This window comes from Scyliorhinus canicula, chromosome 9 (genome assembly GCF_902713615.1).
Source record: "Scyliorhinus canicula chromosome 9, sScyCan1.1, whole genome shotgun sequence".
In the NCBI taxonomy this organism is placed as follows: domain Eukaryota; kingdom Metazoa; phylum Chordata; class Chondrichthyes; order Carcharhiniformes; family Scyliorhinidae; genus Scyliorhinus; species Scyliorhinus canicula.
Window position 1 is genome coordinate 94,918,680 of NC_052154.1, and position 14,819 is coordinate 94,933,498.

Below are 14,819 nucleotides of genomic sequence, written 5' to 3' on the forward strand. Positions count from 1 at the left end.
CATTTTGTGTGGCACCTTGTCAAAAGCTTTCTGGAAATCCAGATATACCACATCCATTGGCTCCCCGTTATCTACTGCACTGGTAATGTCCTCAAAATATTCCACTAAATTAGTTAGGCATGACCTGCCTTTTACGAACCCATGCTGCGTCTGCCCAATGGGACAATTTCTATCCAGATGCCTCGCTATTTCTTCCTTGATGATAGATTCCAGCATCTTCCCTACTACCGATGTTAAGCTCACTGGCCTATAATTTCCTGCTTTCTGCCTACCTCCTTTTTTAAACAGTGGCGTCACGTTTGCTAATTTCCAATCCACCGGGACCACCCCAGAGTCTACTGAATTTCGGTAAATTATCACTAGTGCATCTGCAATTTCCCTAGCCATCACTTTTAGCACTCTGGGATGCATTCCATCAGGGCCAGGAGACTTGTCTACCTTTAGCCCCATTAGCTTGCCCATCACTCCCTCCTTAGTGATAACAATCCTCTCAAGGTCCTCACCTGTCATAGCCTCATTTCTATCAGTCGCTGGCATGTTATTTGTGTCTTCCACTGTGAAGACCGACCCAAAAAACCTGTTCAGTTCCTCAGCCATTTCCTCTTCTCCCATTATTAAAACTCCCTTCTCATCCTCTAAAGGACCAATATTTACCTTAGCCACTCTTTTTTGTCTTATATATTTGTAAAAACTTTTACTGTCTGTTTTTATATTCTGAGCAAGTTTACTCTCATACTCTATCTTACTCTTCTTTATAGCTTTTTTAGTAGCTTTCTGTTGATTTCTAAAGATTTCCCAGTCCTCTAATCTCCCAGCAATCTTTGCCACTTTATATGCTTTTTCCTTCAGTTTGATACTCTCCCTTATTTCCTTAGATATCCACGGTCGATTTTCCCTCTTTCTTCCGTCCTTCCTTTTTGTTGGTATAAACCTTTGCTGAGCACTGTGAAAAATCGCTTGGAAGGTTCTCCACTGTTCCTCAACTGTTCCACCATAAAGTCTTAGCTCCCAGTCTACCTTAGCTAGTTCTTCTCTCATCCCCTTGTAATCTCCTTTGTTTAAACACAAAACACTAGTATTTGATTTTACTTTCTCACCCTCCATCTGTATTTTAAATTCCACCATATTGTGACCGCTCCTTCCGAGAGGATCCCTAACTATGAGATCATGAATCAATCCTGTCTCATTACACAGGACAAGATCTAGGACCGCTTGTTCCCTTGTAGGTTCCATTACACACTGTTCTAGGAAACTATCGCGGATACATTCTATAAACTCCTCCTCAAGGTTGCCTTGACCGACCTGGTTAAACCAATCGACATGTAGATTAAAATCCCCCATGATAACTGCTGTACCATTTCTACATGCATCAGTTATTTCTTTGTTTATTGCCTGCCCCACCATATCGTTACTATTTGGTGGCCGATAGACTACTCCTATCAATGACTTTTTCGCCTTACTATTCCTGATTTCCACCCAAATGGATTCAACCTTATCCTCCATAGCACCGATGTCATCCCTTACTATTGCCCGGATGTCATCCTTATATAACAGAGCAACACCACCTCCCTTACCAGCCACTCTGTCCTTCCGAATAGTTTGATACCCTTGGATATTTAACTCCCAGTCGTGACCATCCTTTAACCATGTTTCAGTAATGGCCACTAAATCATAGTCATTTACGATTATTTGTGCCATCAAATCATTTACTTTATTCCGAATACTACGAGCATTCAGGTAAAGTACACTTATGTTGTTTTTTTTTTTACCTCTGTTTTGAATCTTAACATCTCCAGTTTTATTCCTTTTGTTATTACTGGGCCTATTCACTGTGCTCCCCTCAGTCACTGTACCTTGTACTGTCGCCCTTTTTGATTTGTCTTCTCTGCCTTGCACTTTTCCCCTTACTTCCTTTTGCTTCTGTCCCTGTTTTACTACCTTCCAACTTCCTGCATCGGTTCCCATCCCCCTGCCACATTAGTTTAAACCCTCCCCAACACTTGGGGAAATCTACTTATTATTTGCACAATGGCTGCACAGGTTGTAGACACGGATCCCCAGTTGTAATTGCTTGTAGGCATCTGCGGCCAATAACGATGTTTGTGATGATTAAACTTTTCGTCCTCTTAACTTCCACCTGAAGGTTACAAGCACCTAGAGTCATAATAGTTTTCCTATTATAGTTGCTCAGGATGCAATCTGTGTTTTGGATATTCGGTTTTATTTTTTTCCAATTAAGGGGAAATCCAGCGTGGCCAATCCACCTAACCTGCACATCTTTGGGTTGTGGGGGTGAAACCCACGCAGGCACGGGGAGAACGTGCAAACTCCACAAGGACAGTGACCCAGGGCCGGGATTCGAACCCGGGTCCTCAGCGCCGTAGGCAGCAATGCTAACCACTGTGCCACCGTGCTGCCCATCGGCTTTGTTAATTAAGTTTGCACGAGCTCCGGTGTCTAACTTTACTTTTATAATGGTCTTGTTTATTTTGAGCGGTGTGGTCCTCTCATCCACTGTTTTCACCATCTGAATTTTTAATGCTCTTTGTCGTCCAGCATTTTCATTAATTATATTCACAAAGACAGAATCTTCAAGGCCAATTGGTTCATCATTAATTTCATATTGCCTGATCAAGGCTGCACTTTGTATAATTGATGAATCGCTAGTTTTTGTCGGCTTCGCTATTACACTAACACTTTTTAGTTGCTCTCTTCTTTCATTGAACAGGCATTGCTGTGCAAAGTGATTATTTTCTGGCACATCTGGCACAAGTTTTGCCAAATATAGGGCATTTTCTCGGACTCTGTGTTCTGCTGCACCTCCGGCACAAAATGCATGCTGCGAAATCTTTTTAAAATGGCTGCTGCTCGGAACACGTTTTTGATTTTGCTGCAACACAGCAAAGGTGGCGTCGGTCACGCCTTCTTTTCTCCCGCCACTTTCTCGGGCCTAGATTTCAGTCATCTGCTTTTTTGCTATCTCACTGGCCTTAGAGATTTTAATGGCATCTGCTCATTTTAAATCGCTTTCCCTCAGCAATTGGCCACTTAATTTATCCCATTGGAAACCGTTATACGATTTGGTCTTTTATCAGTGACTCATGGAGGTCTGCAAAATTGCAGAATTGCGCTTTGAGATGTAGATCCATGACAAAACAGTCAAATGTTTTGCATGTAGGGCAGCATGGTGGCACAGTGGTTAGCATTGCTGCCTACGGCGCTGAGGACCCGGGTTCGAATCCTGGCCCTGGGTCACTGTCCGTGTGGAGTTTGCACATTCTCCCTGTGTCTACGTGGGTTTCGCACCCACAACCCAAAGATGTGCAGGTTAGGTGAATTGGCCACGCTACAATTGCCCCTTAATTGGAAAGAATAATTGGGTACTCTAAATTTATTAAAAAAAAATGTTTTGTATGATATTTGCAGTCTCATCCTGAATATGTAGCGCTTGAATGTTTTGTTTTTTTGAGGATAGCAATGGTTGCCGAATTGCTCGTATCTTTAAGTAGCTCTTCTTGTCTTCCTCTGAAGCGAATTGAAAGGTATTGTACAAATCAATTGTTTGGGGACCGGCTACTGTCACTAGGAGCACTATTTTTCTTTCGTCTGAAGCTTCTTGGAGATCAAGAGCCTGCACATAAAAAGTGAAGTGCTGCTTGAAAGCACGCCAATTCGTGTCTACATTACCAGTCATAAGCAGTTGGTTGGGAGTCTTCATGCTTCCATCTCGCTTCGACGATCCTGGCAGTATTTTGTTTTACAGCCGATTTTCTCAGAGTCTCCAATTGTTTTCTTGTGCCTTCTCGCCATACCTAACTTTCCCTAACTGTTCTCTTTCGACATCCACTCCTCGGTACCATGTAATGTTCTTTGATTGGGCTGATGTTGAATCTTGATGTGGTAGAACAAAGAACATTGTGTGACTGTTGGAACCAACAATTCTATGGACACGTGCTTGTAGGATTAGAATAGCGGTTTTAATATACTCACAACAGAACCAGCCTATTAGCCATTGAACTTTCGGTGAACTGGCCGGCTGACCATGTGGCACTGATCTTTTATACAGCAGCTTCCGGGGGAGGAGTCCTGGGCAGGGAAAAGGGAGAAGCCCCATACAACTCGAGCATTCCCAGAGCTACTCCCCCTGGAGGACAGGTAGTGCAACTGCACTTACAATACAGACACATGTATATACAGATTATAATCCGGTGTGAATCACATTCACCACAGTGACATTATGGGAAATGTTCAGAATACAAAGGGTTAATGTCATATCATAATTGACCACTAGATGGAGCTAGATGCAGAACTATATAAAGCACTGTCTCACAGGCTTCTGGGAGAAGGCTGGAGAGAGTGCAGAGTGAAGAGTACAGTTATAGATAGAGTGTAGAGATGAGTGAGTTTTTTTAAATAAATGTCTTTTTATAGGGATTTTGAACAAAGTATATTTACCGTTATGTACACAGAATAAGAAATATATATATAAAATCATAAAAAATAAAATAAAATAACTGGTAGGGTATTGCACCAGCTCAACATCAGCAACTCTGTACAAGTGGCAAAATTATTTACAACACACAAGTAGGCAACTGTTTGTGGGGGGAGAGGGAGGGAAGGGGGGGGGGAGAGGGGGTTGAACGGCAACCCCTTCAGCCTACACTCCTGCTCCCTCGCCTGAATTATGAACATCTCGCTCTTAGCCATGTTCAATATATATCCTGGGAACCGGCCAAATTCCCTCAGGATTTCCATAATACCGTCCATCCCCACCATTGGGTCTGATATATATAACAGCAGATCGTCTGTGTATAATGAGACTCTATGTTCCATTTCCCCCACCCCCGACCAGCCCTTTCCAGCCCCTAGAAGCTCTCAGTGCAATTGCCAGCGGCTCTATGGCCAGCGCAAACAGCAGAGGGGAGAGAGGGCAGCCCTGTCTTGTCCCACGGTGCAGTCTAAAGTAGTCCAATGTCGTCCTGTTTGTTTTTACACTCGCCTCCGGGGCCTGATATAATACCCTAATTCAGTCGATGAACCCCGCCCCAAACCTGAACCGCCCTACTACCTCCCACAGATAATCCCTCTTGAACCGGTCAAAAGCCTTTTCAGCATCCATGGCTACCACTATCTCTACCTCCCTACTCTCCGTGGGCATCATAATCACGTTGAGCAGCCTTCTTAGGTTGGCCACCAGCTGCCTCCCCTTTACAAACCCAGTTTGGTCCTCCACAATTACATCTGGTACACAGTCCTAAATTCTGGTCACCAAGATCTTGGCCAGTAACTTGGCGTCTACATTGATCAAAGAGATCGGCCTGTATGCCCCACAGGCCTCCGGGTCCTTATCCCGTTTTAGAATAAACGAGATGGTGGCCTGCAACATCGTCGTGAGGAAGTGAACAGATGAATATGATGGACAGTAGGACCCTGAGGGTAATGAGTTCACAGACAGAGAACAAAGGGATGAGCACAGCATGGCTAGGAAGGGGGAGGGGAGCTTTGCCTCGTGGAGAGATTAGTGAAAAGGATGCTGGGTAACAAGAGGCCAGGATTGGGAAAATGCGAAGTGAGCCAATCAGGATATATGGCCAGGTCAGAAGGTGTATACATTGGCCTATGGGAAGCTTGTATGCGAATCTTGATGTGATTCAATCAATATGTGCTGTGAATTCTTTGTCTTAGCTCTCACTAACTTTTGGGAACTTTAGAAGACAGCTGTGTGTGTTCTAATGTCCCACGAGTGAGTCAGCCTTGCAAGCTGGTGGAAATAAAACAATAATTAATACCTGCTAATCCATCTCAGATTTTATTGAGTCCAGACTGGCCGTAAAGAATCAGGAATTAACATTTGGTGCCGAAATCGGGGATTTCTCTAGATGCTTGCCTTTCATCTGCGAAATCAGAATTGGACTGCTCTCGGAAGGGGAAAAAGGAAATGGGCCCACGGTACGAGTAGATAAAACTCGCCATATCAATTTTCCTCTTTCTCGTGTTCTGCTAACAGTCTAATCACTCGCATTTGATCAGGTAAGATTGTCTCGACGAAATCAAAGGTCAGTCTGGTGGATTAGAAGAATTGATTTCAGTCAATGCAGGTACGGCTGAGGGTTGGAATGAGGTAACAATTCAGTTGGTGTCTGATGGAATGTTGCCTGGTCAGTCAGTTGCATGTGAGTAGAAAATTTAAAATTGGTTATATTAAATTACACTTTAATTCGGTTAAGGTCTTTAACGGGTTGAGGTAATGTCGCAGAAACAGTTCAGTAAAAGACCGCTGATGAAATAGTTGCGGACAGTTCAATTCCGTACAATTCGAATTGGCTAAAATTGGTTAAGGTCTTTATCGGGTTGATGTGATATCGCAGGAACAGTTCAGTAACGACCGCTGATGAAATGTTTGCGGACTGTTCAATTCCGTACAACTATAATTGGTTACGCTAACATTTATTATGGGAAGATATGGGTTGTTTGAATGAAACAGAATTGGGAGATGAATGGCCACTAGGGGGAACCAGAGACAAACTTGCGTGTTTGTAGCCATGCTGGCCACGCAAAATGGACACTGAGCCAAAGTAAAATGGAAGACAGAAGGAAAAGCCTGTTTAGTGAGAGCAGACAGTCTGCTCTCAACTAATTAGCATTTTGCAAGCAGCAAACCAGTTTCTGGCCAGGTGCAAGATCTCCAAGCCAAAGGTGTTAATGGCAAAGCGCTTAGCATTCTGATGAGGCAGCCCAGATCCAGGCACGAACAATGGCAACATTTCCATCTCAATGTAACACTTAATTGGTTGCGCAGACAGGATGGCACCAAAGTAACGAATATCGAAACCACCCCCCAACATCGAGGAAGGCCCTCGCATTGGAGGATTTCGAAGGTAACCGTTTGGAAACGCTCCAATCGGTACCGAAAGGTAGAGCCCGCCTAGAAGGGGGCAAGGACATTAGAGAGGGGTATAAAGGCAAATTCCCCACATAGCCCGGTCTGTTAAACCCGTGCTCCGGCCCTGATAGACATCTTGCATCCTGACTCCAGCCGTTGAGCACCAGCCGCCGAAACCGTAAGTTCAACGCTCGCTACGCGATCCAAGCCCACTAGACCCCCAGTACCAGAACGCTTGCTGAAGGCTGCAGTACAAGACCAGGACGAAGGCCTCGTTCTCTGACCTTGCCTGTTCCTGTTAGATAAGTATTCTGATCACTTAAGTTTAGTTATAGCTTAGTCTCTTAGTGTGTGCATGAGTATTTATTATAACTGTATAATAAATATTGATCGTTTGAACCTTACTAATCGGTGTATCGTCTTTATTACTTTGAACTTGACCTTGGAATACTTGTGACGGTGTCTATACGGCACCTGGCGACTCCAGAGCTGAATAAATACATAGAACAGAGCCTAGTAGTGTTAAGCACACGTCGAATACGGAGGCGTGTTAATACACTCCAATAAACGCGTTTTACGCCCATAGTAGAACGTGCAACATTTAGTGGCGACTTCCTGACGGGACACGGTTGTAAGTGGAAACCCCACACCGTCCAGGACCCTGAAATTTGAATTAGAACTCCAAATTGCAGAGAAAGAAAGAGATCACAAGTATTCAAGGTGTTCAAAATAATAAGCGTAATTCGGAAGTGTGTTTAGTGCATGCGTACTAACAGGGCTGTAAGGTAAAACTGAAAGCTTTTTGTTGCGACAAACTTTCGGTAGTTTTGTTAACGGAACATAGCGTAAGCCGTACCCGTTTCTTGAAACACAACCCCAACAACCCCCTGTTCCAAATTATACAAAGAGAGTCAGAGGAAATGGCCATGCAGGCAATGGAACGTCTGATGGACCCAGAAAGGTTTGTGGTCGCAGCGACCAGCAGCAGTAGCAGAGTAGGCCAGTGTCCCACGTGGGAGCTGGAACTCCGCAAATATTTGCAGGGAAAGGGATGGCCCCTTTGGAAAGAGTTTTGTGCAAATAAGGAGACAGGTCCCGGGAGTATAGGTCATACTTGGTGGGAGAACCTCTCTCAAATACACAAAAAGAACCTAGGTAAAGCACGCAAGCCGATGGCGATTGTGTTCTGTTTGGCACAGTTGCGAGGCGCAGAGGAGGTCATCAGGACGCTCCGGACAGATTTAGAAGAGAGGAATAGGATGAGTAAGGTCGATGTCAGGGACATCGAGAAGGAGAATCTGGATCTCAAAGGGAAGTTGGCAGAGAAGGATAGAGAGGTGGATGATGCCAAAAGGGCTCATCAGTCTTGTCTAGCTCATCTGAGCAGTTCCCAGACCCAGTATGAGAAAGCCTATCAGGACGTGCAACGTGCCGTTCTGATAAGACAGGAATCAGAAAAGCAGGTGGAGGCATTGCAGAGGCAATGTTCTGATCTCAAAGCAGCTTTGAGAGCACTCCATGCTGCAACGACCGAAGAAAGACAAAGCACAGTTGACCACGCGAAATGCAGGAAACAGATTGCGGAACTGCAATCTCTGCTTTCGGTGCAGAATGGCTTCCAAAGCACCTTTGGAGCACAGTTAGATGGGGAAAATGCCCCAGATTGGCAGGAATTAAGTGAGACAGCGCAGCGTTATGTTCAGGGAACATGTGCGCCAGCAGCTCAGCAGAAACGACAGGCACCACAACCCCCCACAGCTCAGACCCTAACCGCACCCATGAATCCCGTAACCACGCAGAGAAAAGCCGAGACAGAAGGCGCCCCAGACATAACCTACACCACCCCTTTAACAGTAACCCAGCTAAGGGACGCGTGTGAAAAGATCACTCCGTTCCTCCCCACCGCAGACCCCCACCAGTTTTTCGCAAAAGTTAAACAGCAGGCTACCATGTACGGCCTGGATGAGAGAGAGCAGGTTAAGCTCACAGTTCTGAGTTTAGACCAAAGTGTAGTAGCAGCCCTCCCCGACCCACAGAACGTGGCAGGAGGCAGCCTAGAGGAGATGCACACCGCCATTTTAGATGCCATAGGGTACAATAGAGGTGACCCAGTAGAAGGATTAAACAAATGCAGACAGAAAAGATCCGAACACCCCACAGCATTCGCAGGAAGGCTGTGGATTCATTTCAGCGCAGTTTTTGGACAATTAGACAGAGCGCATTTAACCCGCGAAAACATGGTTAAATGGATGCGCACAATAATCTCCCACGCAACAGAAGCAGGACAGAGCGCTTGCAACAGCTATGACCCCTCAGAAGAGGCCCATAACGAGAAATGGGTCCTGAAAAGGTTGTCCCGCGCTTGGGAGCAATCGCTTCAGGAAAAAGGCAAAGGTAGATCCCCAGAAGAGGCTCAGGCTGCTGCAGATATCCAAGCAGTCAGAGAGCACCAGAAGCCCGCATGGGTAAATGAAGGCAAGAGCAGCCCTCAGCAGAAAGGACAGGAATGCTATAACTGTGGACAGTTAGGGCATTGGGCTAAAGAGTGCCAAGCACCCCAGCGATCACAGAGAGGCCAGCAAACAGGCACTCTGAACCGCAGTAAGGCAAAACCGATCCATAATGTTACAGTACAGTCAGGACCCACCAATGTGGACGAGACGGACTGACGGTGTCCGGGCTCCCCCACTTGGGTCTGTGACACACTATGGGATCCATCAGGGAGGCCCGTAGTCACAGCGAAAGTCAAAGGGAAGCCCATAGAGTTACTGTGGGACACAGGAGGCTCCCGCACCACCATTAACTCTACGATCACGGCACACGCAGACACGTGGCCGACCACATCCACCATTACACTTAGCGGGTTCACCGGACACTCGCAGCAGGGACACATTACAGCACCCATAGCAATTCAGCTAGGGAACATTAGCACAAGGCACCCCGTAGTTCTAGTAAACCTTCCCAGGACAGCAGAACACATCCTAGGGATTGATTTTATGAACACACACAGCTTATCGTTCGACCCAGTAAACCAGTGTGTCTGGCGAATGGCAAGAGCAGACAGAGCACCAGCCACCCTCACAGTAGGAGACTACGCTAATCGGATTAGCGCAGTGGGAGAGTACTCATTCGACCTGACTACACTCCACACAGACAGACAAATTAAAGCATTACTGAACAAACACAGGACAGCATTTGCAAGTCACCGTCATGACTGTGGCAGAATGACTGGACAAGTTCATGTTACCGGACAGGACCCCCGACCGCAAAAGCAATACAGATTTCCCCTTGAAGCCGAGGTAGAAATAGGAAAAGTTATAGGTAGCTTGTTGGACCAAGGTGTACTTAGAACGGTAGCCTCCACCAACAATGCCCCTATTTGGCCAGTGAGGAAGCCCGATGGATCATGGCGTCTGACCATCGATTATCGGGAACTCAATAAAGTAACCCCCGCAGTAGCCCCAACGGTAGCTACTAGTCCCGAGACCATGCTCAAGCAGGGTCTCAACGCCAAGTACTTCACGGTATTGGATATCAGTAACGGATTCTGGTCCATACCATTGGCAAAAGTGTGCCAATACAAATTTGCATTCACTTTTAAAACTCAGCAGTACACGTGGACATGCCTCCCACAGGGATTCCACAATTCACCCTCCATTTTCCACCGACAGCTGGCAAGTGGAGTAGAAAAATTTTCCCGCCCCGCATGTCTGGTACAGTATGTAGACGACCTACTACTGCAGGCAGACACAAAGGCAGAGCACATTTCGCTTCTGGCCGAACTCCTGGAATTGTTGACTTCAATTGGATGTAAAGTTAACCCCAGAAAGGCCCAGATATTGGAAAGTAAAGTGATGTATTTGGGAACAGTCATCACGCACGGCAAACGCGAGATCGAATTCAAAAGAATTGATTCGATTGTCAAATTGCCCCTTCCCCAGAATGTTTCAGCCCTCCGGTCGTTTTTAGGACTGGTTGGTTATTGTCGGAACCACATAGACGGATTCGCGACAAAAGCCGCCCCACTTTCAGACCTCCTTAAGAAAGGAGCCCCCTGGGAATGGCTTCCGCAGCATACAGGCGCTGTGGAGGAGTTAAAACGAGCCCTTAGTGCAGCACCCGCGCTGCTAGTCCCAGACCAACTTTCCCCGTACGCAATCGAGGTAGCTAGCACAGATCTGACCCTCTCGGCCGTGTTGCTTCAGGAACGGCACAAGCAGCTAAGACCAGTGGCTTATGCCTCCCGACTGTTAGACCCGGTTGAACAAGGATTTTCAGCCTGTGAGAGGCACCTCCTTGCTGTCTTCTGGGCAGTACAGTACTTTTCACACATAACCGGACTAAACCCCATCACCATTCTAACCGAACATACACCCACACAGCTACTACTAGACGGTCGACTGAAGGACGGTTCAGTTAGCCAGATTAGGGCAGCTAGGTGGACACTACTTTTACAAGGATGGGACATTACAGTTAAACGGACCCGCACCCACACCTATTTAGCCGACAACCTCCAATACCCCGGACAGCCCCATGACTGTGAAATTGTAGCACCCCTGCATAACACAGGCCCCTTCATAGCAAAAACACCCCCCAGGAAGCTAGGAAACCCAGCACAAGGCCCCCCACACACAGACACGTGTGGACCCCTCAAGATATACGTGGACGGTTCATCCACAGTTTTAAATGGTGAACGTATCACTGGATGCGGCATCTACGTCGAGGACGCGCAGGGGCGCGCTCTCGAGGAAATAGCACTGAAGTTACCTGGTCACTTAGGCGCGCAGGCAGCAGAGCTAGCAGCCATAGCATATATAGTGGACCACCCCGCTTCTTTCCCCAGCCCAGCAGACATATATTCGGACAGTTTATATGTCTGCAACAGTTTGACAGATTTTCTGCCCCTGTGGAGGACACGAGGTTTTGTATCCGCAGACGGAAAACCCCTTCCATCAGCCCCCTTACTCCAGCACATTCTAGAGAGAGCGAAGGACAGGACCTTCGGAATAATAAAAGTTCGCAGCCACCATAGGTCATCACCCCCTGGGAATGTAAAAGCCGACGCATTGGCTAAGGCAGGTTCCAGGAGAGGACACTTATGGACCCCCCCAGCTAGCGCACCAGCTAGCGCCCCTGTGAGCGCAGTACAAGTCTCACAAACAGAGGTTAAAGATCTCGTTGCAGCACAGAAACAGGATGGAGACCTCAGGGAGGTTTTCAAGGGAAACTTTGTGCCTGCGTACGAACACTTTAAACACGCACTGACCACACATGAGGGTGTGATCATTAAGGATCAACTTTATGTGGTCCCACAGCAGGATAGAAATGCAATGATTGCTTTATTTCACGATAACCACGGACACCAAGGAATTGATTCAACCACGAGGCACCTCAGGCAACTCTGTTGGTGGCCTAATCTCAGGACAGATGTAACACACTATATAGAGAATTGCCTGATTTGTGCTCAGAATAACTCGGAGCGGTATTCTAAGAAAGCACAACTTCGGCATACTCGCCCAGTTAACGGCCCTTGGACAAACCTCCAGATCGATTTTATAGGTCCATTGCCCCCTTGTCGGAATGGCTATAAGTATGTTCTGGTGGTGATAGATACCTTTACAAAATGGGTAGAGGCATTTCCATCACGTACAAACACAGCTAAGACAGCTGCAAAGATCCTGACCCACCACATCTTCACGAGATGGGGTTTACCCCGAAGAATCGATTCGGACCAGGGATCTCACTTTACAGGACGGGTCATGAAGAACGTCCTGACAATATTCGGCATAAAACAAAACTTCCATATTGCGTATCATCCACAGTCCAGCGGGATTGTGGAGCGCATGAATCGGACCCTAAAAACGACCCTCAGGAAAATGGTTCAAGAGAACAATTCCACATGGGATTCAGTGCTCCCATTTGCACTTATGTTCATCAGGAACACTGTCTCCACATCTACAGGATACACATCACATACACTCATGACCGGACGCCCTATGAAAGGTACAGAATTCCTTTTAGGACTGGACATGACAAGCCCCGAAGTGACGGCCCTCACACATGAAAAGGCAGTTAAAGATCTAGTTGAGACTGTGAGGTCTGCACAGATCGCAGCCGCAGTCCAGCTAGGGAAACGCCGACAGCAACGCACTGCCTGTTTCAATAAGACCGTACACACCACAGAATTCCAGGTTGGGCAACAGGTAATGTTATCTGTTTATAACCCCAGCAGTTTTTTGGCTCCAAAATATTCCGGTCCCTACTCAATTTCGGACAAAATTAGCCCCTCCGTTTACAGGATAAAGTATCCTAATGGGAAGACCGCGTGGTTTCATATTAACCAGCTTAAGGCGTATGGAACACAGTCTAACCATGCTCATCATGTACTGCTGGATGCAGCAGAACACTTCACCCCGCCCACCAGAAACACTTTTCCACCATCCCGCTCACAGACCAGTACATCCACGGACTCGCCCACGACTCCGCCCACAGACCACGCCCACAAGCTGCCACAGCAGAGACAGCAGGACTGCCACTGACTCTGAAGACAGCGACAGCACACAGCCATACAGCCCACACTGCACCAACTACGACCCCGACTCCAGTGACCCCATGGAAGTCACCTACCTTAAATATCCAGAACCACCACCCGACCCCGACTACCCCGACAACACACTCGACACTACATTATGGCACAGGGACAATTCGTTCAGACTTGTCCGTAACGATGAGAGTGACCCCCGGTCACACAATTCCAAAGTTTCATGCCTGATCCACACAAGGGTGTGGGATCCGGGAGAGCAGGACGACGCAATGTCTGAATCCCGACACGGCAACCCCTTTGTGACCCTGTTCACAGAGGCAGAATCAAAGTGAGGTGTTCAGATGATGTAAAATAGGAATCGTTTGAGGGAAACGATGTCCTTTCTGATGGAACCTGCACGTATGTTTGTCTTCGTTTTATGTTTGTTTGTTTTCAGGATTGTAAATTGTTCAGCTGGAGGATGGACATCTTCTTTTCAGCTGAAAAGATTGTGACCACCTCACATACACAATAAGTTTCTCTGCCGAAACCTTTGAGAACTTCGGTTCCAAAAACCCAGTTTGATTGGAGATCTTTTCCAAAGTTGTAAGGCTACACGCCAAATAGCTTGTCCGCAGATATCTCTGAGAACTTCAGTGATGTCCTCAGTTGGAGCATCTTGGCTCCCTTGGTTTTTTAGGTGCCCCCCTATTCGGCGAATAGAGGCTGCAAGTCATGATGAACACATTCGTACCCGTTTTTTTTTCCAGGTTACTCAGGCAGTGGACAAACGGCACTGAGGACCCGCCCTGTCTGAGAACCAAACTTGGTCAGCCAAGCTCGGGTATGGCACAGCACACCCTACCCGGGGATTCCATCCAACTCGTACCCGTCGCGGCCCATACGCAACTCATTCGGAAGTTTGTTTCAAAGTTTGTTTTCATTTTAAGTTAGGTAGCCCTTCGGCCGCCATCCCACATGCTATTTACATCCGGGAACATTCTGATGGTAAATCAGCAAAGCCTGCGAGACGGCTCGCAGAAGGAAGGATTGTTAGGTGTATGCTGGTCTTTAAAGTCGCTTTTTGAAAAAAAAAAATGAGGGGAGTCACAGGGTGTGACTTAGCCAGTCATTTTAAAGGGTCAATTGGGTTTTGAAAGACAGATGCACTAACAAGTAAAGGTCTTAAACTGTGTATTGACAGATACTGTGCTTGATCCCAAAGGTTTCAAAGGTCGAGACAGAGGTCGAAGCCAGGATTGTCAATACCGGAGGAAGAAGGAAGAGAAAGAAGAAGAACAGCAAAATGATGGAAACCCACCTATTGTTTCTAAATGTTATGTGTATATGTGTGGAAACAAGACACGTTTCCCCCACAACCCCCACCGTAAATGTTTCAATTACAGAAAACCC

The 14,819-nt window shown here is 46.7% G+C and overlaps 1 protein-coding gene across 3 annotated transcripts in view; it reads right to left on the bottom strand.

Moving 5' to 3' along the window:
• The window catches only part of LOC119971546 (zinc finger E-box-binding homeobox 1-like), a 703,616-nt gene that overhangs the window by 365,876 nt on the left and 322,921 nt on the right, over positions 1–14,819 (bottom strand). The gene's annotated exons all lie outside the window — the stretch shown is intronic.